General features: G+C 25.3%; 1 protein-coding gene across 3 annotated transcripts in view; it reads left to right on the forward strand.

Annotated features, from left to right (window-relative positions):
* Positions 1–13617, forward strand: part of LOC107169163 (adenylate cyclase type 5-like) — a 207955-nt gene that overhangs the window by 73124 nt on the left and 121214 nt on the right. The window lies entirely within an intron of this gene.

Below are 13617 nucleotides of genomic sequence, written 5' to 3' on the forward strand. Positions count from 1 at the left end.
TAAAAAATCTACATTTTTTTTATTTTATTTTTTTTCTTATGAATTAATCTAATCAAATAATTAATTCAGTAAAATATTAAAGTCTAAAACGTATGATTGATGTATAATATAATTTTAATAAATGTATGATATGGGAGTAGTTATAAGTATAAACAGTATCCATTGCAGGGGTTGATACAAATTTTTGGAAATGATAAGCACCCCATATATTAACCAGATACTTATTCGCATAGGAAACAGTCAAATTCAACGTTATATTTAACTTTTTTTTGGCATTAATCATAAAACCAGTAATGCACCCGAGCACCAAATAATTAGTGGTACCTCGCCATAACAACCGCATCTTATAAAACTATTAACTATACACTCACAAGCATAGAGTATGCTTCTAGGCGTTAATGCGTTATAAACTACCAACCAAAGTCACTCTCAATGAAACGAAGTTCACTTTCACCGAAAGGCACCAGTAATATTATAATAAAAACATAGTGTAATTTTATTATAATAATAGTAATAATAAAGAAAAATTGCATTTGAAAATGTTATTGAGTATAGGTATAAAAATTAATATAATAATGTGCCTACTCTAAAGACTCTATTACCCTCGAATATTATTTTTTAATTACAATAAAATAGTTGAAACCGTTATTCTTGGTTTAAATATGTAATTTTTTTCTAAATTTTAAATTAAAAAAACTGTGCTTATATATTTTACGGATTTTTTGATTACAAAATTAACTGCTTAAGTGTAACAATACGGAAATTATATAATAACGAAAGTATACGCACAACTATTAATATATTAATTAATAAATTAGGTATGATATTGAAGGTAATTCGAATAGACCGTTCGAGAGTACTTGAATTTCTTCCGAGTGTGTACAGTCAAATTGTTCTGTATGTAATAGGATGGTAAATTTAACTTCCTTTTTAAATTTATTCAGTCACTAATTTGGGCATACTTTTGTAAACAATCCAAGAACCAATTCAGACGTTTTGAGGCTAGTATTAGAAATTCCGGATACAATTTTATCTTGACTATCCTGCGAAAACTTTATAACAAGGAACCCTCCTTCACTCCCCAAAGTTCAAATCAATTCATCTCACCAATTCTGCGACAATAATATATATAAGCAAAAAATTTTCATCTCCGTGTAAGCGTTGTAGTTCCTGGACTTGTCTATTTCGTATATTAACGCCACGAGGGGTAATACGTGAGTATTTAAAGGATGTTCGCTTTCGCTACTACTGCTTCAAAATATATTAATACGCCCAAACATTCGTCGAATATAACTCATGCTGACGCGCGTGCATAATGTTTTCAACGCATCAGAAAACGACAAAGTCGCTTAGACATGACTGTATAGTACATAGGAATGTATCTACCTTAAACTTTTAAGACACCCGTCTAGTATCCACAACCCACCATAGGTTATAAGACGCCACCCTTGGTCAATTAGACACTCAAAACATACTATTATGTTTGATTTATTATATTATCATAATAATAATACGGTAAGACATGTTCGTGCACGCTAAATTATGCATTAATTATGTAAGTATGTGTTACCTACGTTTATACACAGGACGTAAAAATAGACACTAAATCATTATTACTATCGTGATCGCATAGCACGTTATATAGGTACCTACTATAAATACAATATTGTGGACCCAAGAAATTTTTAGTTTAGTTTAGCATTATACTGTTTAAAGATTACTAAATGATAAACTATAGTTAACTATATACTTGTTAGTCTAGTATTTATTACAAAAACAAATTATTGAGATAATTTCAAAAGCTTTTTAGCTTTTTTTATGTAATATAATATATTAATTTTAATATTAATTTTTTATGGTTATTTAAAACAAAGTCTTCATAGTCTTTACTAATTTTTCTTCTAGTTGTCTAATTTCTATACATATATATTATATATTATGTATACTTTATTGATATATTTATTGAAAAGCTAAAGTTTTTAGATATGATTAAAACTTAAATGTACATAATACATTATCCTTATCGGTTTTTTGAATAAACTGCGACACTTCGATTACAGTTACTATGCATTACTTATTTGATTTTTTTTTATACAGCACTCAGAAACAGTGAAACTTTATTAGGTACACAATAAGTAAGAATGTAAGAACAACAATGTAAGCTTCCGAAAATGAATTCCTTTCTCACTGGCACCAAACTAAAACCTACATTTAAAGTTAATATATTCTTGAAATGAGTATAATACTTAACTCAGAATTTATTGAATATATTTTGTTGACCAATAAAATATTTAATATTCCATCAATTTCAGTAAAAATATCAAACAAGATACAATTAAATAAGATATTTACTAACTGCATTTTTTTTTATTTTTTTATTGAACGTTACAGCTTCGGCAGCATAGGCCATTAGCTTTGAGTTTTATACAATTATATACTTATAAATATTTACATAGAATAGGAAGAAAAAAACAGTTTATACAATATTAGTGACTTATTACTATTAATTATTATATGCTTTTTTCTAAATTTAATGCCTTGAGGAAAGATATGATGGTTTCTGGTAGGCAGTCGGGACCGATAATTTCGTATAGGTTGGAAGGTATGTTATGCTTTTTACGTTCTTCCTCGTTGGAACTAACTGAATTATTATTATTATTATTTAAATTAAAGATTATAATAACAAACTTTACAAATTTAAAGTTAGCTGTGAATTTTTTTTTACATAAAATACCATGGGACAACATATTATTATGATTTTTAGATACAATTGTCTTTTATGCTATAAATTTTGTTTTGACTTTTGCTGATAATTGGCTTTTTAAAAACATTTTTTTAATTTAAAAATTATAGATATTCAAATAAAAACGTACAATATTATCATTACCGTGTGTTCACCAATTTAGGGAACATTGAATTTCGCGACTGGATTATCTTGGAATAAATCGTATTTCTTTTACAAGTTAATGTTATATAAATACACATTTTCAGATAAATTTCAAATTTTTAACCCTCTCGGTACGCTCATGCGCAACGCAACTTATTATTTTTATTTTTATCATTTATTATTGATTACTGAATATTTTTACGTTTTTTTTTTTTTTATAAATAAGATTAATATAATACGGATATAAAATTATTTAATTGAAATTGATTAAACTGTATACGTAAAAATATTCAAAAAGTAACCAATAATTAATAATTATAAATGGTTTTATACATTTTATAATGAATTGTAAAAATGTATTATTTATTAAAATTTGAATGACTGTCATTCAGTCAATTTTGGTTTTAGAGCCATGGTTAATTGGTCAAAACTACTTAAGAAAATTCAGTCTATTCGAATATGGTTACAAAAATATCGGTTGCTATTAAAAAAAAATAACCTGCGTTGCACAAGCGTATACCGAGAGGGTTAAAAACTTGAAATTTATCTGAAAGCGTGTATTTATATACCACTAACTTGTAAAAAAAATTCGAATTATTCTAACATAACCCACCGAAGATATTCAGTGTTTCCTAAATTGGTGAACACATGGTATATCGTATTATGATCACTGTGTTACAACTTAATGATTCAATTTCGAATTTGGGTCATAATAATTTGATTGAAAATCAAAAAAAAATACAGCTACATATAAAACTGACGTCAATTTTATAATAATATATGTAATAAGCATAATAATATTATATTACTAGTATAATATCCTGAAATGCTGATTTGGTGTAAAATAACTTAGTAATACCTTATATATAACATCTTATAAAATGTGATTTTCATGTAGCTTTCATGTAACAAAAAATATTAAAAAATACGATTTCTGTTGATTTTTCCATTAACTGTTCATTATTTTAATTTATTTAAAATAAAATAAATAAATGAATGATCGCATACATATTTTATTCCAGTTATAATATTATTTATAGATACCGTTGTTTAATAAAACAATGTTTGTTACTTCAAGAGATTCTCGTAGAAGGGTTATTTCATGATCGTCATTAACATTAACATTGGGGTTCATTCTCTTAAAATTTCACTAAAATAGTAAATTATAAATTTAGTTTTAATTAACAGATTATTAAATTCATAATATCTAAGTTCTTTATTATTGAAAGAAATAATTGGATTTATTCTGTAAGGCATTTTTATTTTATTATATTTTTAATAAGTTTCATACTTATAATATTATTGTAACAGATTCAAAAATAAATATAATTGGTTTTAAATATGATTTAATATAGATGGTGGGTACCTATGTTAATCAATAGACATAATACTTTTGTAGTTTTATTTGTTCTTCGATAAAAATAAAAAAATCTCAATTTTTGACGCATTAGTTGCTAAAAGACAGTCATTACAGTGATTCAATTGTTTGACCATAGTTGGGAATTTTTTTTTAATTTATCATAATAAAGAGCTCTATTTAAGGTGGCATAGTGAAATAAATGTTATCATATATGTGATTAGAGTAATAGGAGAGATGAAAAAGATAAATGTAACATCACATACTATCGTATTACGGTCAAATCACAAATGCATGTAATCGAAATTATTTCTTAGATCTTTTAATATATGTTATAAATTCTTTTGATGTTGTGTGCAAAAATCAGCAATAAATAATATGAGTAGGTTTATTGGATACAGTTAATGGATGCTTAAGGATATTTTATATTTTAGGTTTCTAACTCGAACTATTTAATTTATTGTGTAATTATTTGATGTTTTTTCTGTTGAGACCTTTTTTTTTTATGACTTGACCTTTATCATGTATACACCATCCCTCAAAACTTATTTGATATAAGTTCATTCATGTGGCAACACTTTAAAAAGTTGTAAATGATGTCGATAAATACAGAACATATTAAAAATAACGAGAAATACATTTTTGTTAGGTATTTTTGTACTAATATCTGAAAAAAGTTTATATGACGACCAAAATCTTGTTCTTTACTTATATAAATGTATTTATTTTTTATTTTTAACGTCACTTCAACACAAGAATTATTGGTTTTTAATGTTATAAATTATAATTGTCTATTTAATTAGCTGTATTAAGATAAATGTTTTGTTTTTAGGGTTACTTATATCACACATGGCATGAAATATATGTGGCGTGGATGTGTGTACCTATATATAAAAAAAAAAAATTGACAATAATTAAATAATTAAATGATTAGGCATTAATAACAATGTTCATAAATCATAATCCATTGATTGATTGAAATTAAGTTTTTAATTATTATAGGCACAGACGATAAAATATAAATCTTAAAGAACCTCGTAGATTTAATTTACAGTTATGAATTTTATCGTTCAACCATATTTTTTTCAAATTTAAGTAATGTATATTTTGGATGTTGTGTCACTAGTTGTACCTCTCTTCACTAAAGCATAACACGTATATTTATTCTAACATAACTTTAAAATTATTTTTTGTATCTATAAAATGGTGAATCACTTAGCATGCTCATCTCCATTTCATCCTATAATAATGAATTTATTCAAATTCTGAATTTAGATTCTGAGCGGAGAGAGGAATGTATTGATTTTAACATGATGTGTGTTTTTTTTGTGTCTGTCATCACGTTTTGTGTGGGCAGTAAAAATGCTTCGATTTTTGACTTCAGTACCTTGTTAGATCAAAAAGTGAATCTAGTTGGTACTTTGGGGGGGTCAAAAGTAAAACGTTCTCAATATATTTTTAAATAATCGGGATAAACAAACTAAAAGTTAAGGAAAAACGGGAATTTTTACACACAATCAGTTTTAGACAAAATCAATTTTAGCTTATGATGTAACTTTAAAACAAATTACCATAGATACATGCAATTTTCACTGAATGTTTAAATAAGTATATTATATTCACCATGTAATTTTAATTTTCCACCAGACATTTTATCTTCGACCTTTAATTTTAAATTGAACATATAGTTAAATAATTCAAGACTAGCTGTACGGATTTTGATCCCGATACGTCAACATTTTCATAAAAATGATCCACTCTATAATTTACAGTAGAAAAGGATGTTCACAATTGAAAAAGAGAAGTTTGTATTTCCACAAGACACTTCTTGAATAGTAAAAAATCTCAAGAATTTGAAACTATGGTTTTGAACTTTTAAAGAATATTTGAAAATTCTAAAAATCAGATTTTGAATTACTGCATTATTGAAGAAAAAAGGGGTGAGCGTGCTTTTTGAATCATCTGACATACAAATCGTTAATTTATTCTTTTTTTTTAAAAAAAAGGTGTATGAGAAGTTTATGTATATCAGCATTTTTCCTTGTATTCAATAAGCAACTTAGTGAAATAATTTATTTAATAGGTATATTTACACAATCTAGTGTTTCAAGTTGATGTTTTGTAAGCTTTTACATATTTTTGTAATTTATGAAACACTCAAAATAAAATTATGTATTTTAAAATAATTATTTAACAAATACTTGTATAATGATATAAAAATAATTACCTTATAAAAATGCAGATTGTCGACACGTTTTACCACTGATTTTTTGATATGAACAACAGATTCAGCGAGGCAGATCGCAGTAGGTACTCGTACTAATTTTAAATCGAAATGATTTCATATCTTTGCGCACAGAAAATACTATTTACATCATATCGTTATCTGTGTACACAAAGCTACATACACCACTCAGTATACAATAAATCTAAAAGAATACCGTTCACTTTATCACAACGTTAAATTATAAAATTAAATTATTTTCTTATATATTTTGTACATGTCGCACATTTTTTTACTTGTCGACATTTGAACTCGTCGATATTTTGATTGTTGACGTTTCAACCGGCTCCCATCCAAGTCACCATCAGCCACATCGTCACTGCCAAATATACCACAATATCTGAACGAGTGACAAACTTCTTGAATCACTACCAGAATTACTAAGCAATCAACCTCAATCCATACCAACTATTATCCAGTTCATTACAGCTATCGACCTCCAAACAAAAATACAATTAACATTTACATTTATATTTAGTAACTTCACAAATATGTAATTAATTATTTAGCTTTAAGCCCAATGGCTTACGTTGCCAAAGGTATATTTACAATTAAAAAAAATATTTATATATATAATTTCTTATTATGTTTATCTTTTTAATTTTGTTTTATTCACAAATTAAGCAACATATTCAAACGTTTAATGTATTTATCATTACGGCTTATTTTGTCAGTATGGGTATTGGTAATTGATAGTATTCAATAATTAATAGAGTACTTAATAAAACTATTTACTGCTTAAGATTTTTTTTTACATTTTTAATAATTTAACTATTACAGTCATTAAAATCGTAGAACACCTAACCCTTTTAATTCGTAAATTTTATTTTCTTGTTTACTGGTTCGAAAAAATATATCTTATAGATAAGATAATATTAAACTAAATTTATGGTTCATGATTATTTTTACAAAGAAATACATATTTTAGATGTGCAAATAATAAATTTAAGAGTATAAAATATGTGTTAACCGTTTTTTTCGTTCAATTAGGTTGTACTTTAAAATTTAAATTACCTAAGTAAATTAACTAAATACATTTTTATATTTTCATTGTTTATTGTTATAATTTGAAAAACAATTTATTAACTCCCTTCTTTCACAATTTGTTGAAAATTTATATTGTAGTTGCTTGTAATTTTTAAACTTATTAACTATCATACTAGGTATAAAAACGAATATTGTTTGATTTATTAATATATCCTCATCTGTACCAGACACGTTTTTGAGCCTAGTGATTTTTTAAGTCTATATATTACTTATATTTTAATACACTGAAGAATAATTCAAAATAAAACGAATGTATTTTAATCGTACATCTCAATAAAAATATTACTTAAATATTGCAACTGTTTGGTGAAAGGAAAACAAATTTAGCGAGTTGCTGGTGAAGAGCAAAGCAAAGACTAGAAAACACCGTTAGGTAGCGACAGTTTTACGAGTGGTGTTTTAGAATTTTACTCGATATTCGTAAAACGCACATTGTGTGTACTTATCTTAATTATTTGCTGACTACACGTGATAATGCTGTTTTAATTGGAAAAGCAACTTATATTTACACAATCTAGGACATTTTGATCAATTTATTGTTACTACGGCTCGTATATGATCAGTGACTTTCCGAACAAATAGTATCACACAATTCTCTACATGAGCTCGCATTTTGTGATAAACTCCAATAATATATTTGTAATATTGATTATGCACCTTTAATTGTTACTCTCGTGTAATTTACCATAATATAGTGAAGAAAAACTTATTATTTCACTGTATTTACGTTTAGAGTATTATTGTAGACTGATTACGCGTATAGCTTTCGTCTAGCGGCAAAAAACATATGGAGAAAAATATTTCCAAACCTTGAGGCAAGTAATTGTAGGTTAGGTAGGTACCTGATAAAGTGTAAAAAAAATTGTTGATAATAGTTATAATATAATATAACAATATCTCCACTGTTCCGATCTGTATTTATATATGGAATAATTAATGAAATTTTAGCTTATAATATTGTATTACGTATTTTATATTAAATTATAACGTGTTTACACGCAAAATTGTGTAGATTTACGTTTTTAATGTGTTTAATATTGATGTATTGGTACCCACGGTGGTTAAAATTGCATGCAATATGGGAGCACTCAATACTCAATAATTGTTATATGCATTCGTTTTTAATGAGTATTTAGCGGTACAATTTAATTAAGGAATTCTATTGTTAAACTTATTGACGGAATCGATGTGTAAATACAATTATTTACTGATTTATGCCATAAAAAATTTAAACCGCAATCGTATATAGTTTTGTTTTTTGTTTATTGAATGAATAATCATCAATGTTCAATACTCATTAAGTTACCTGCATTTTTGTTTATCAAATTAACATGACACAATAACTACTTATAGGTAGCGTAATAATGTTCTTAATAGCAAAGTATTAATTATGATATGTCACTAGTTGGAAATAATTAATTATTATTGAAAACGATAATCTAGTACTTATTTAGTATGTGATATATACAATGTACTATACTACACTGTATATTTAAACATAATTTTATTTCTTTATAAGCTATTGAAATTAATTTAGTAATGTTATCCGGAGGATAGAATTAGTGGTGTTTACCAAAAAACATCACAAAATACAATTTGAAAACATTTGAAGAATATAAAAAATTTTAATTAAATTAAATTTTGTTTTGTCTTTATTAAATGCATATAATATAGGTATAATTGTATAGTAATAAAACTAATATAAAATATATATAGGTATATTATACTTTAAAAGCACGTTTTAATCATTTCACATGTTTTTCCGATGGCATAATTCATAAATAAAATATGTTGATACCATTCTTAAAAGTATCCTTTTTCCGTCGTGACTGCAATTTACTGAGATATCCTGATAAACACTGATCTTATACTGATCTCAATATTATATTTTGACTTTACGTGGAAAACTTAAAAGTACATACAAACAAACACACCACTCTCGTAATTCTAAAAAACGGGACGATATTGTACTATTTCTGTCAATTATTTTATGCACTAAGAAAAATGTCGTACCCTGACATAATAAAAAAAATCGTTCCTAAAGCTTCAGTATTTGAAAAAAATAATTACAACGAAGCTGTGATAACTGAAGAACAACAAAATATAAATCACCATAATCACTCGAATTGCTAGGAATCCAAACTCGTACAAAATACAATATGAAAACGTTATTTGATTTATTATTATTATTATTTGTTGGGTATGAGTTTATGACAAACTATTTATCCACTATTGACTTACGACGTATTCGTCTTTAATTAGTCAATTAAATTGTATTTCAATACATTAATATTAATATTAACTATGTTTTAATACCTTATTATGTCTATTGTCTATTTGTGTCATATTTACTCATTGTGTCAAGAGGTATAGATTGTAAATTTCATACAAAAAAAAAAAAGGTCAATATATACGTATTATCAAAGAAGAATTAATATTATGATGTATACTGTTGTGTAAAATTATTTTAGTACCTAGGTCATAAGTGCATTTTAAATCATACCACAGCAAGTTAAATTTTTGGAAATATCTTAAATCATTGACAGCAATATAATTGTTTATTTATTTATTATTTAAGTATGACAAGACTCGTGTATTTTCTTAACAGTAAGTCTTATAAAAAACATATATATATAATAAACTCATGAAAGATTCACGGAACACTTACTGAACTATTTTTTTTTTTTGTGCGAAAACATAATATATTCCACTTCATCGAGTCTTTTAGATTTCTATAATAAATATTATTATATAAAATAGTCGATACCTTATATTCTTATATATTCGATTATTTTTTTTTCGTATTTGGTTGCCATAGAGACTATTCATATTATTGTTTATTTTTTAAAAATATTTAAACACAAGACAACACAAGAGGTATTATTCTTGAATCATTTGTTTTATGGATATTGCACGTTCATCATAATAATTACTTATGTCTGGTTATATTTTTATTACATAGTGTAGCTATGTATCACCTGTTGAGTTGATTAATGTGTGGATTTGTACAAAAATTAAAACTTTTTATATAAGATATTTATTTTTTTTTTTAACTATATTGAAAGATTTATTGGTACGATAATCTACAATCTTAGACATATGCACCGTTTTATTGTATATCTAGGTACCTTAACAAAACTAAAACCATTTGTTATCAAATTAAGATATTGAGTTTATAATTTTTTGAGATTAAAGAGGTAATATTGTATTGATACTATTGTAAGGGGATTGAAGAGGTGGAAATAAATATGTCAATAGTATCATGGTTAAAATTGGAGATAAAACAAAAATTTCAGTGCTCTAAGAATATAAGACGATATGTTAAGTACGACATAATATAAACAATATTACAATTTAGTTTAGTGTAGATTATGAATATAAACAAGGAATTTAAAATATTGATAAATTGGGTACTTCTTTACTAGATATAAAATATATAATAATATACATGTGAAATTTGAAACAATAAAATATACAATGACTTTCAAAATGCCTTAATAATGGTTACCAGAAATCAATAGTTAGTTTGTATAGAATACCTATATAAAAAGCTTATGTATTCACTTGTAGAGTCAATAGAAAAAAAAATTGCGCGCATTTATGTTAACATGACTTTTTTGTCTTACCCTGCAATCATAATTTCAAATTTATCTTTAATTAGTGTGAGGTACAATGTCAATGAGCCAATAATGTGCCGTAAATTGTTACACGCGTAAATCGTGATAATAATTACGATTAAATTACTTCATATTGAATAAAATATTTTTCTGTAAACTTTATGCTTTACTTACTGAAATTATGAATACGGCTTTAAGTAAGTGACGCCCTTATTTCTTACTATACATATTATAGTATAATATCTATAGAAAGTCATTATAATTATAAATTTGAAGTAAGTATCAGAATTCTTAATATTAAAGTTAAGATTTTGCATAATAATATGATTAGAAATAATAATAATTAGTTTTATGCGTATAATATATGCCTACACCTAGTAAAATATGTGTCTGAATATTTGTTTCAACATAGTTCCAGTGTTTATATAAGTATAATATTGTACATTTAGTAATTCTCATTCAATAATCCTTTATTAGTACCTATATACTTTCTTGTACACTATTCTACTTGATATTCTGGTCCAACAACGATTTTGTATAAGAAATTCTCCACGTAAAATAGTCGTAATCATCCGTTTCGTTGTATGATGTATTTGGCCATTGATAATTTATTCATAGATCATCGTTACTTCAGTCTATATCCGTTTGTGTTAAAATAAAAAAATATATATACATAGCTATTAAAACTGTCAGCACGAATATTATTATTACTACGTGCCTACGATTTATATCAAATCAATAATTACAATTTAACCTACACTAAAAAAAAAAATTACACACGCGCATAATATAATTGCATGGACTAAACACGTCATTCAAGTTGCACTTGATGCATACAACTTACTCTTTCAAACACAAAAAAAAACATTATTCATAATTAAGATCAAATAAGAAGGAAGACGGTCGTGGCTACGAAAACACATGATTACTGTGTAGTTTTTTTTAAGTAATCAGAATAATATATCAATCAGGGTTTCCGGTAAGTCATTACATTTCTGCAGTTATTCGATGTTGTGCATTTTAATTGGCACTTAAACATATTGTTTGATACGACATTAATACTGCTTTATTATTTGGTAATAATATAAGAATATTAGAATAAAAATACAGAATAATGTGTTGAAATTTTACCATCTAATTTTTTATATTTTCATCGTTTATCACAATTTGCACTTGTATCTATAAAAATGTAAAATTAAATTGTTTGTTCACAAACGTTACTAAATGCTGAACACAATAATATTAAAATAATGATATTGGATAGCCAATAGTAACTGCGTTTTTTTAGTATTATTCTATTATGTACATGTACGATAAATATAAATGTGATTTGAAATTCAATGATATAAGACTGTGTTAAGTCTAAGTTATATAACTTAGAACGTTATAAAAAGTTTTATGGATTTCATAAAAGATTTATTTTTTCTTGATATTCAAAAAAGTGTAAAGTGTTTGTTAAAAAGCTAATGGAATAGAATTTATGTTACAGATTTATTCAACTATTCCTACTCTTAAATAAAATATAAACCTGAAAATACATTACCTACCGAGTGCTTGGTGTTCTTATATAAATGAGAAATTCGATATCTAACAAAACAACTTTGCCATAACAACTTTTCAACATTATAGCTCTATTATATCTTACCTCATTGATAGAATTTAAATTTATTATAAACGAAATAAAGAAAATTGATGTTGGAGACTTTTTTTATCACGTTTCTGTTACTTCAATAAAATTTGTTTGTAATGTGTTGTATTTTTGTACTGTATATTGTCATGCAATATTGAGAGCGATGGTTTTTTGAAATAAAGTTCTGATTTTTATAATATACACGATGATTTGTTGAAGTTATTATATATTTACACTCTTAATATTAATTTATGATTTGATTATTATTTTCAACTTAATTACACATAGTAAGTTTTTTATTATTATTATTATATAGGTATAGGAAGTTATATGAATGTTCTATTCTATTCTAAAATTGGATTTTTCTAACTTTTTTTCCCATTGTTTATGATATTCGAAAAACCACAAATTTGTTTTGTAATAGTACAGATACATAATAAATAATGCACATATTTATAATATATCTGTCTAGTTTTCGATTTATTTAAATTTAAATGTATCAGTTAAGTTTTTATTTGTTATTGTTAAGTGTGGTAAGTCATCAGTTGCTTATTTAAGCAATTAAAGACCACTACGTATAGAAGACTGTTTTTAAATTATAAGGTTTTTAGAAAATATTTTTATTTATAGTATTTTATTTGATCGTTTCAACTTAATACATTTTTCACTAGAGAACTACAATATTACATACAAAGTTCCTTACATGTTGTCGTGATATTGATACCTTCATTTTGTTTGGTTGCCAAACAGCGGAATTCTCTCACAAAAATAACATTTTATTAAAATAATAATTAT

This window comes from Diuraphis noxia, unplaced genomic scaffold, assembly GCF_037042655.1.
Source record: "Diuraphis noxia isolate RWA-SAM2 unplaced genomic scaffold, SU_Dnox_SAM2 contig0004, whole genome shotgun sequence".
NCBI lineage: Eukaryota > Metazoa > Arthropoda > Insecta > Hemiptera > Aphididae > Diuraphis > Diuraphis noxia.